The sequence below is a fragment of the Protopterus annectens genome, chromosome 8.part0 (genome assembly GCF_019279795.1).
Source record: "Protopterus annectens isolate FY-2018-M chromosome 8.part0, PAN1.0, whole genome shotgun sequence".
NCBI lineage: Eukaryota > Metazoa > Chordata > Ceratodontiformes > Protopteridae > Protopterus > Protopterus annectens.
In genome coordinates, this window is record NC_056741.1 from 1,685,856,176 (window position 1) to 1,685,868,869 (window position 12,694).

The following is a 12,694-nucleotide window of genomic DNA, read 5'->3' on the forward strand; positions in this document are numbered from 1 at the left end:
TGCCTTGATGTTATTTTGTTTCAGAAATGTTATCATTGACCGCACTTTTTTCCTTTGTTCCATTATTCTAGATGAATAGTCGTTATCAAATCTTATCAGACTCTGTTTATATTTTAGAGGTTCCTTCCTCCAAGCAGATCTTAAAATCAGTTCCTTGTCCAAGTATGAAAGAAATTTGATAATTATTGACCTAGGTGGGGAGTTTGAGTTAGTGGCAAGTTTCCCAAGAGCTCTGTGTGCCCTTTCAATGCCAAAGGAAAGTCCTTCTTTTAAATTTAAAAAGTCAGGGATCCAGCTTGATAAAAAGGAAATAATATCCTCACCTTCTGTGTTTTCAGGTAATCCAAAAATCCTGATGTTATTTCTCCTCTCCCTATTTTCCAAGTCATCTACTTTATTAACCAACCAAGTGTTTTGTTTAAGAAGCAGCTCTTTCTGTGTTTCCTTGTCCTTAAGTCTGCTTTCTAAGTCATTTAGAGAAACCTCTATTCCTGTTATCCTTGTCTGGTGTTGTTGTAGCATTTCCTTGAGGGTGTCAGCCTGTTTTTCACTGCTTGCTTTAAGATTTTCCAGGTTGTCTTTAAAATCATCCATCTTCAAAGACAGCTCCTACAGGGTATCTGTTGTAGTTCCTTCTTTAAGGCAGTATCCTGGTGAGAATTCTTTGAGTTGCTCATTTTAACAACTGCATATTATCTCCAAGCTTTTTGACAGGACGCTATTTGTAAAACTTCACCAAAGTTTCTAATTATGTAAATTAGTCCTTTATCTATAGATTTTATACTTTGAAGAAAAATATGAATATTTTTCCTGTCTTATTTAACTAGTTATATGGAGCTCTAAAATACTGCTGCTTTCAGTTAGCCATTCAGGCTCCCATAAAAAAGAATTATATTGGTAAAAGGTTAAATGACAGAAAATGCAGAAAATGAAAATTTAAATGGATTAGTACAAAAGAAAAAAGCAAGGAAATGGATGAAAAAGAATATATACATCTAAAGTTTGGGGGTTGGTATAATGGTTAAGGTGTTTGACTCACACACACAATGTACAGCATCTGATTATCTCCTTTTGGAAGGAAAATTGGTTATGCTTAGTATGTTCTATTAAAAAAGCTAGCCCAGTAGTTGGCTATGAATTTATGAAACCATGAATCTAAGGCAAAGGGAAAATTTTAATTTTAGAGTACTTTCTGTAAATGTGAATAGTATTAAGAATACAGTAAGAAGAATAAGAATTTTGGAGCTGCGTAATACAAGTGATGTAATCATACTAGAAGGCACAAAATCTTTAACAAATGAAGAAAGATTACAAACAGAGAAACTATGGGGAGGAAAGAATCTGGAATTTGGGAAATAGATGTTCTGGAATAGCCATATTCTGTAGACATACAGTAAAGATATTAACAACTGTCAGTTTAAAATGGAAAGAACAAGTCTATAGAATTATGAAATGGTATGCTTATACTAACTGTAAAGAAAGTGAAACTTATTTTATCAGAGTTTAGACTATGGAGTGATAAATATAAATATTATAACAACAGGAAAGTTTAATTATGATTTAAGAGGCAAGTGTAAAAATAATGAAAATGATATAAGAAAAATTTTAGAAGTTATAAGATGTGACAAAAGTTTAAGATGTGGTAAGCTAAACATTTGGTACAAACATTCATGGACTTACAAAAGGGGTATGTAGAGAACTGAAATAGATTGTTTTGTAGTGTCAGAAAGTTTAGTTATAGGAGAAGGGGAGGTAGATGAAACATGATTTTCTGATCATATTGCAGTACAACTAGAGATAAAAGAAAACATATAAAAACTGAAAAATAAAAAGGACAAACAGAGATATCGTGAAACTCCCAAAGAATTCAGCAAACAAGAGCTCCAAAAGTAGAAATATAAACTGATGAATTCACCATGTATCAAATAATCATCCGTTGTAAAATGTTCATACTCTTTTATTAAACAGTAAAAGAAAGATAAGCGCTTTCACGTGCGCATCCGCACGCTTCTTCAGATCTAACATTTTAAATTCAAAATGTCCTTATATATAAAACTTATAGATCCATAATTAAATGCAATTAAACAATTTATACCAATTATAACAATTGAACCCTATCATTCACTAAGCTTAAAGTGCAACGCCAAAATTCAATGTAACATAGCTTCAAACGCAACAATATTACAAAAATGTTGCAGTCTATATCTAAACTTGATAAATAAAGCTAAATAAATTCTTGTTAATATAACAAGTAACATATATTCCTCCCTCTGTGTATGAAATATATATATATATATATATATGTATGAAAATACAACAATAAATAAATTACATAATGTTAAAATTGTGTATATAAATATACTAACGTGTTAAGGCCATGAATACATTTTCTTAACCTATCATGTCAAAAATTCATAAAAAACTTATATTTAACTTATCAAATAGTAAACCTGGACAGACCATCACTTGATAAACACATCAGATTAAAAATCATTAAAAAATAACTAATGTACATGAACAATATGTATATAACATATATATATAGCTTAAATATTTCTCAATTCATAGATATATGTAATCAATATAAGAAACATCAATTTATAGTCAACAGTTAGTTCACAAACTGGACTATACATCATATTAAACTAGTGAGTGATGACAATATATATGAAAGTATAGTAAGTGTGTGTATTGCTTATATGATTTATAGTCAGCAGATGGTTCCCAAATTGGACCATACATCATATAAACCTAGTGGGTGATAACAATGTATATAAAAAGTATAGTGAGTATACATATTACTTATATGATCTGGATTCTAGAACTGGTTTCAAGGAAACATATTTATTCAGACCTGGTGGGAGATGTGCCCCTAACCTAAGAATCCATTCTAGTTCAACTTTGGCTAGATGATTCATATTGTCACCCTGCCTTGGATTAGGTTCAACTACCTGTAATGCCCTGAAACAGAATCTATGGTCAGTGTATGTATTAATATGCCTAGCTAAAGCATTTAGTTCATTTTTCTTCCTAATATCATAAACATGATTATAGATTCTGTCTCTGAACCTTCTCTTCGTTAATCCTATATAAAATGCTTCACATTGCAAACATGTTGCCAAATATATCAAGTTCATTGTGTTACAATTGGCATATGTCTTTGGTTCAAATTTGAAGCCACCAAGTGGGTGATAAAAAAACTGTGTTTCTGTGATGTATTGGCACATATTACAACTACCACAGGGAAAAATCCCTTTATTCAAATGTTTCATCTGATCAACATATCCTATCCTATTATCATCCCGGTTGAAAATCTGTTTGAGATTATCACAATTCTTAAAAGTAAATTTTGGTTTATCTCCCACTATACATCTAATGGAGTCATCCATAGTTAAAATATTCCAGTTCTTAGAGATAACTTTCTTTAACTCATTAACATCATTAGTGTATTTCATTGTATAACTCAACCTATTATTATCACATACTAGATGACGTGTGAAATAGGAGGCACCGTAAAACTGTTTGGAGCTATTCCTACTTCCATCATCTTTATCAATGGTGGACTCTGATAACCCTAATGTGGCATTCTTGATTTCCCGAACCATATTGGGATCATAACCCCTGTCTATAAACAATTGTTCCATAGCATCAGCTTCCTTCATCAATGTAGCACTCTCTTCACAAATCCTGGTTAGTCTGATGTATTGACTTTTAATAATACCAGGAAAAGTATGTCTAGGATGCATACTATTGAAACTTAATAAAGAATTTTTCCAACAGGATTTCCTGTAAAGGGTCAAAAGTATCTTATTGTGTTCATTGAACATTAAACTTACATCTAAAAAATCAATCCTGTCTTCAGAGTATTCTGCAGTGAACCTCAAAAATTCTGTAGTTGATTCAAGATGATACAGGAAACCTTGAAACTCTAGACGAGTCCCTTCCCATAAGATAAGGATATCGTCTACGAATCTCCTGTATAACTTGATTTTACCAAACAATTTGTTGTTGAGCAGGTGATGCTTTTCCCAAAAAAACACTACTAAGTTTGCATAGGTGTTAGCACATGGGGTGCCCATGGCGACACCCCAAAGCTGTAGGTAGTGCTTCTTATTAAACAAAAAAACATTATTCTGTAATACCAATTCTAAGAGCTGACAGACAAGAATTTGTCTGTCAACACTAAAGTTGGTCTCACTGACCATCACTTCTCTAATGGCTTGTATACCATAATCATTCGGTATACAGGTGAAAAGATTTTTCACATCAAGTGTCACTAATAGGAAACTTTTTTCATTCTTCAAACCAAGTTGTATTTGTTGAATATCATTTAACAACTGATATGTGTCCTTCACTACAGTTGGGATAGTATCCACTATAGGTCTTAATAGATTTTCTAAGAAAATGGATACAGTGGAAGTGGCCCATCCTGTACTGGATACTATCGGATGCATCGGAATAGGGAATGTATTTTTATGAATTTTTGGTAAACCCTTCACATACGGAACTAACGGATGTTCAATGTAGAAAAAATCGTATGTTTCTCTGCTTATCTGCCTACACATTAGTAAGTCGTAGAGAGTGTCATGAATATTCTTGATTATAGCATCTATGTCACCAACATTTAATTCTTTATATGTATTTCCATCTTGAAGTAAAACTTCCATATTGCTCACATAATCATTAGTGTCAAGTAAAACAATTCCCCCTCCCTTGTCAGCTGATTTGATAATTATCTGGTTATTCATGCGCAAAGTTCTAAGAGAAACAACCTCAGTACTACTCAAATTATAAAACCTATTTTTCTTATTAACTATAGAATAATATGAGTAAAAATCTCTTTCACAGAGCCTAATAAAACATTCAACAGTGGAAGGCATCAATGGTGTAAAACAACTTTTGCGTTTGATTATATTGGAAAAAACAGTATTATCATTTGATTCATTACTATTTTTAAAAAACAATTTTAGCGTAACAAGACGTCCAAACAACCTTAGGTCAATAAATGTCTCATTTAGTCTACTAGGTTGTGACGGAATAAAGCTTAGTCCCTTATTTAATAATGCAGTGTCAGAGTCAGATAAAATGTAGCTAGAATGATTGAAAATTAAAAAATTCAATTCATTGTTGGCCTCTTGTGACTGTACCTTTCTTGTGAGAATTTCCTTTTTTTCGGGCCCCTGCTGTGCGAGCGCCCTCTCGCAAAGTTTGACTGCTTTATTGGAAATGGAAAAAAACGCGTATCATTCGTATTATTAGTGGTAGTCTTCTGAACAGCCCCTAGTCTAGGGTCATGGGTTTGAATTCTAAATGCTTGTTGATTGGGTGGTAGAGTCTCAAAGGATCTGGCATTCGAAGCGCCAGCTGTCGCATTAATAGGCAAGTCAATGGCATCATCCATGATCATAACCCCATTGGCTCCATCCGTGAGAGCAGGCTGTGTTTGTATTGGATCATCAGCTGTTAACATCAATGGTTCCGCAGTGTTGGTATTGGTTGCCACGCCTACCGAAGGAGCGGAATCCCTAATAGTTCTCGGCCAAACGAAAATGTGACCTAATGAGAAATCATTATGATCTCCCAAAAGTTTCCGTTGTTTTGTAAGTTGCAGCTTATCACTAAACATGTTAATTTGTGTCTGTATATTACTCAATCTCCTAGCACAGTAGTCAGTCTTAAAACGACCACAAATGTCTTTGTGCACGGACTCAACATGTTTCTTTAATTCAGCCTCTAATGGAGCAAAATATTCAAGCAATAATTTAATATATTTGAAGCCAAGCTCAATATTAAGATCCTGCCATTTCTTAAGCAAAGCAGGATGATGTTCACCATATGTTGGCATACATAAAACCCGCATGCCTCTGGATATTACTCGGAAGTGCAAACAAGCTTCCAAGTGTTTTCTTTGCCATGGGTATCACTGCAGTTTATATAAGTCATTCTCAAATTCTTTGGAAATGTTATTAAATTCTAATGTATTGTCATTATTAGTTGATAAAAAATTAGTGCTCACCGAATCAGATAAATTCAGAGTCACAAAAGGGTTCTCTCGTTCATGGATAAAATTATCCCAAATCATACCGTTCACCCTCGCCTCTGGATTGTAGTCAAGTTCTACATTCACCGATTCCATCATGTAGAGTTCACGATAACAAAAAACATAAAAATGCAAATGACAAACAGAGATATTGTGAAACTCCCAAAGAATTCAGCAGTCAAACAAGAGCTCCAAAAGTAGAAATATAAACTGTTGAATTCACCATGTAACAAATAATCATCCACTGGAAAACGTTCAAATTCTTTTATTAAACAGTAAAAGAAAGATAAGTGCTTTCACGTGCGCACCCGCACGTTTCTTCAGATCTAACATTTTAAATACAAAATTTCCTTATATATAAAACTTATAGATCCATAATTAAATGCAATTAAACAATTTATACCATTTATAACAATTGAACCCTATCATTCACTAAGCTTAAAGTGCAACACCAAAATTCAATGTAACATAGCTTCAAACGCAACAATATTACAAAAATGTTGCAGTCTATATCTAAACTTGATAAATAAAACTAAATAAATTCTTGTTAATATAATAAGTAACATATATTCCTCCCTCTGTGTATGAAACATATATATATATATATATATATATATATATATATATATATATATATATATATATATATATATATATATGTATGAAAATACAACAATAAATAAATTACATAATGTTAAAATTGTGTATATAAATATACTAACGTGTTAAGACCATGAATACATTTTCTTAACCTATCATGTAAGCAATACACACACTTACTATACTTTCATATATATTGTCATCACTCACTAGTTTAATATGATGTATGGTCCAGTTTGTGAACTAACTGTTGACTATAAATTGATGTTTCTTATATTGATTACATATATCTATGAATTGAGAAATATTTAAGCTATATATATATATATGTTATATACATATTGTTCATGTACATTAGTTATTTTTTAATGATTTTTAATCTGATGTGTTTATCAATGGTGGTCTGTCCAGGTTTATTATTTGATAAGTTAAATATAAGTTTTTTATGAATTTTTGACATGATAGGTTAAGAAAATGTATTCATGAACGGTATGATTTGGGATAATTTTATCCATGAACGAGACAACCCTTTATTGACTCTGAATTTATCTGATTCAGTGAGCACTAATTTTTTATCAACTAATAATGACAATACATTAGAATTTAATAACATTTCCAAAGAATTTGAGAATGACTTAAATAAACTGCAGCGATACTCATGGCAAAGAAAACACTTGGAAGCTTGTTTGCACTTCCGAGTAATACCCAGAGGCATGCGGGTTTTATGTATGCCAACATATGGTGAACATCATCCTGCTTTGCTTAAGAAATGGCAGGATCTTAATATTGAGCTTGGATTCAAATATATTAAATTATTGCTTGAATATTTTGCTCCATTAGAGGCTGAATTACAGAAACATGTTGAGTCCATGCACAAAGACATTTGTGGTCATTTTAAGACTGACTACTGTGCTAGGAGATTGAGTAATATACAGACACAAATTAACATGTTTAGTGATAAGCTGCAACTCACAAAACAATGGAAACTTTTGCGAGATCATAATGATTTCTCATTAGGTCACATTTTCGTTTGGCCGAGAACTATGAGGGATTCCGCTCCTTCGGTAGGCGTGGCAACCAATAACAACACTGCGGAACCATTGATGTTAACAGCTGATGATCCAATACAAACACAGCCTGCTCTCATGGATGGAGCCAATGGGATTATGATCATGGATGATGCCATTGACTTGCCTATTAATATGACAGCTGGCGCTTCGAACGCCAGTTCCTTTGAGACTCCACCACCCAATCAACAAGCATTTAGAATTCAAACCCATGACCCTAGACTAGGGGCTGTTCAGAAGACTACCACTAATAATACGAATGATACACTTTTTTTCCATTTCCAATAAAGCAGTCAAACTTTGCGAGAGGGCGCTCGCACAGCAGGGGCCCGAAAAAAGGAAATTCTCACAAGAAAGGTACAGTCACAAGAGGCCAACAATTAATTGAATTTTTTAATTTTCAATCATTCTAGCTACATTTTATCTGACTCTGACACTGCATTATTAAATAAGGGACTAAGCTTTATTCCGTCACAACCTAGTAGACTAAATGAGACATTTATTGACCTAAGGTTGTTTGGACGTCTTGTTACGCTAAAATTGTTTTTTAAAAATAGTAATGAATCAAATGATAATACTGTTTTTTCCAATATAATCAAACGCAAAAGTTGTTTTACACCATTGATGCCTGCCACTGTTGAATGTTTTATTAGGCTCTGTGAAAGAGATTTTTACTAATATTATTCTATAGTTAATAAGAAAAATAGGTTTTATAATTTGAGTAGTACTGAGGTTGTTTCTCTTAGAACTTTACGCATGAATAACCAGATAATTAGCAAATCAGCTGACAAGGGAGAGGGAATTGTTTTACTTGACACTAATGATTATGTGAGCAATATGGAAGTTTTACTTCAAGATGGAAATACATATAAAGAATTAAATGTTGGTAACATAGATGCTATATTCAAGAATATTCATGACACTCTCTACGACTTACTAATGTGTAGGCAGATAAGCAGAGAAACATACGATTTTTTCTACATTGAACATCCGTTAATTCCGTGTGTGAAGGGTTTACCAAAAATTCATAAAAATACATTCCCTATTCCAATGCATCTGATAGTATCCGGTAGAGGATGGGCCACTTCCACTGTATCCATTTTCTTAGAAAAACTATTAAGACCAATAGTGGATACTATCCCAACTGTATTGAAGGACACATATCAGTTGTTAAATGATATTCAACAAATACAACTTGGTTTGAAGAATGAAAAAAGTTTCCTATTAGTGACACTTGATGTGAAAAATCTTTTCACCTGTATACCAAATGATTATGGTATACAAACCATTAGAGAAGTGATGGTCAGTGAGACCAACTTTAGTGTTGAGAGACAAATTCTTGTCTGTCAGCTCTTAGAATTGGTATTACAGAATAATTTTTTTTGTTTAATAAGAAGCACTACCTACAGCTTTGGGGTGTCGCCATGAGCACCACATGTGCTAACACCTATGCAAACTTAGTAGTGTTTTTTTGGGAAAAGCATCACTTGTTCAACAACAAATTGTTTGGTAAAATCAAGTTATACAGGAGATTTGTAGACGATATCCTTATCTTATGGGAAGGGACTCGTCTAGAGTTTCAAGGTTTCCTGCATAATCTTGAATCGACTACAGAATTTTTGAGGTTCACTGCAGAATACTCTGAAGACAGGATTGATTTTTTAGACGTAAGTTTAATGTTCAATGAACACAATAAGATAGTTTCGACCCTTTACAGGAAATCCTGTTAGAAAAATAGTTTATTAAGTTTCAATAGTATGCATCCTAGACATACTTTCCCTGGTATTATTAAAAGTCAATACATCAGACTAACCAGGATTTGTGAAGAGAGTGCTACATTGATGAACGAAGCTGATGCTATGGAACAATTGCTTATAGACAGGGGTTATGATCCCAATATGGTTCGGGAAATCAATAATGCCACATTAGGGTTATCAGAGTCCACCAGTGATAAAGATGATGGAAGTAGGAATAGCTCCAAACAGTTTTACGGTGCCTCCTATTTCACACGTCATCTAGTATGTGATAATAATAGGTTGAGTTATACAATGAAATGCACTAATGATGTTAATGAGTTAAAGAAAATTATCTCTAAGAAATGGAATATTTTAACTATGGATGACTCCATTAGATGTATAGTGGGAGATAAACCGAAATTTACTTTTAAGAATTGTGATAATCTCAAACAGATTTTCAACCGGGATGATAATAGGATAGGATATGTTGACCAGATGAAACATTTGAATAAAGGGAGTTTTCCCTGTGGTAGTTGTAATATGTGCCAATACATCACAGAAACACAGTTTTTTTATCACCCACTTGGTGGCTTCAAATTTGAACCAAAGAAATATGCCAATTGTAACACGATGAACTTGATATATTTGGCAACATGTTTGCAATGTGAAGCATTTTATATAGGATTAATGAAGAAAAGGTTCAGAGACAGAATCTATAATCATGTTTATGATATTAGGAAGAAAAATTAACTAAATGCTTTAGCTAGGCATATTAATACATACACTGACCATAGATTCTGTTTCAGGGCATTACAGGTAGTTGAACCTAATCCAAGGCGGGGTGACAATATGAATCATCTAGCCAAAGTTGAACTAGAATGGATTCTTAAGTTAGGGGCACATCTCCCACCAGGTCTGAATAAATATGTTTCCTTGAAACCAGTTCTAGAATCCAGATCATATAAGTAATATGTATACTCACTATACTTTTTATATACATTGTTATCACCCACTAGGTTTATATGATGTATGGTCCAATTTGGGAACCATCTGCTGACTATAAATCATATAAGCAATACACACACTTACTATACTTTCATATATATTGTCATCACTCACTAGTTTAATATGATGTATGGTCCAGTTTGTGAACTAACTGTTGACTATAAATTGATGTTTCTTATATTGATTACATATATCTATGAATTGAGAAATATTTAAGCTATATATATATGTTATATACATATTGTTCATGTACATTAGTTATTTTTTAATGATTTTTAATCTGATGTGTTTATCAAGTGATGGTCTGTCCAGGTTTACTATTTGATAAGTTAAATATAAGTTTTTTATGAATTTTTGACATGATAGGTTAAGAAAATGTATTCATGGTCTTAACACGTTAGTATATTTATATACACAATTTTAACATTATGTAATTTATTTATTGTTGTATTTTCATACATATATATATATTTCATACACAGAGGGAGGAATATATGTTACTTGTTATATTAACAAGAATTTATTTAGTTTTTTTATCAAGTTTAGATATAGACTGCAACATTTTTGTAATATTGTTGCGTTTGAAGCTATGTTACATTGAATTTTGGCATTGCACTTTAAGCTTAGTGAATGATAGGGTTCAATTGTTATAATTGGTATAAATTGTTTAATTGCATTTAATTATGGATCTATAAGTTTTATATATAAGGACATTTTGAATTTAAAATGTTAGATCTGAAGAAGCTTGCGGGTTCGCACGTGAAAGCGCTTATCTTTCTTTTACTGTTTAATAAAAGAGCTTGAACATTTTCCAACGGATGATTATTTGTTACAAGAAGAATAAAAAGGATAAATGAAAAAAAGTGTGGAATGGAAAGAAGGAAAGAGATTAGTAATATGGTTACGGAAATATATTACTCTGAGAACATTTTATAAAAAATGGTCTGAATGGTGGGTGATATTTGAGAAAAAAATATAAACTATTGTTTTACAGAGACAATATGATATAAGAAAAGTAGAGAAAGAAAATATAAAAGAACATATAATTATGCATTGGAAAATTTAAAACATAATGAAAGAAAGTACTTTGACAAAGAAAAAGAATTATATGAAAGAAATCTAAAAAATACAAGATTTGTTATGTAAGCAAAAATATTTTTTATATGGAAAAAGACAAGAATTATCAAGTTACTTAAGCAGATTAGTAAAGGAAGATTGTAGTGCTAAAACAACATGAACACCACAAAAAAGCATGGAAAGGTTGTCTAAACTGCATTAGCATAGTAAGATTTTAATATCCACTTTTGTAAAATAAACGTTTTCAGAAACTACTTTTGTTAAAATCCAAATTATTAAATATGATCTTAAATACAAATGTATCTAATTACAAAACACTTTCAATTTGAATATTAAAAACTTTAACCATTTAAATATCTCTTAGCTTTTTCTATTTAACAACAAATACTACCAACAAAAAAATGCATAGTCAAGGGTGCAACAGTTGCCCCAGCATATGCTGGTTTAGTTGGTTGGAAGGAAAGGTCATATTTTACGAAATATAAGTGAATGTTGTCTTTTACAAGAGATTTGTGGATGATCTGCTCTTCATTTTTGAGGAAGATTAAGATAACATTTTGGAGTTTTGTGCAGGTTTACATCAAAGTTCTATATTTCTTAAATTTACATAAGGTGAAAATGGACAGAAAATCAAATTTCTAGATGGCCAACTTGAATGGAATTTAATATATATAATAGACTTGATAGCAGAATTCACAGAATAAAACAATTTTCTGATGGGCATTTATATCAATGTAGCAGTCACCCAAGTTTTATTAAAATAAATATACCAAGAGGATAATTTATTAGAGCCTCTTGTGTGGTCAGTAATGACTGTCAACTATTAGAAGAGATAAAGTTTATTTCTTCTTTGTTTGAAACTAGGGGTTATAAAACTGATTTTCTAGAGAGGACAGCTCAATGAATTATTTCCATGAGAGAACAGCATGAGTCAATTCTCAAAAAAGGATATCAAAGTAAAAATGTGTTAAGTGTCATCAATGAGGCTGCAATGAACATACATATTTCAAGATTTTGTATAGACATGTTAGAAGATGCTTATAACATCAAGAAAATAATTATTAACAATTGGTGAATTGTTATAGGAAATAAATTATTTATTGTATTGTTTATTTTACATTTGTTGACTGGGTTTGTCTAGCTGATAGCCCTTTTTTCAGCAGAGACCC

At 31.9% G+C, this 12,694-nt stretch overlaps 1 protein-coding gene across 1 annotated transcript in view; it reads right to left on the reverse strand.

Moving 5' to 3' along the window:
• Positions 1–12,694, reverse strand: part of LOC122808531 (adhesion G-protein coupled receptor G1-like) — a 953,755-nt gene that overhangs the window by 572,314 nt on the left and 368,747 nt on the right. The window lies entirely within an intron of this gene.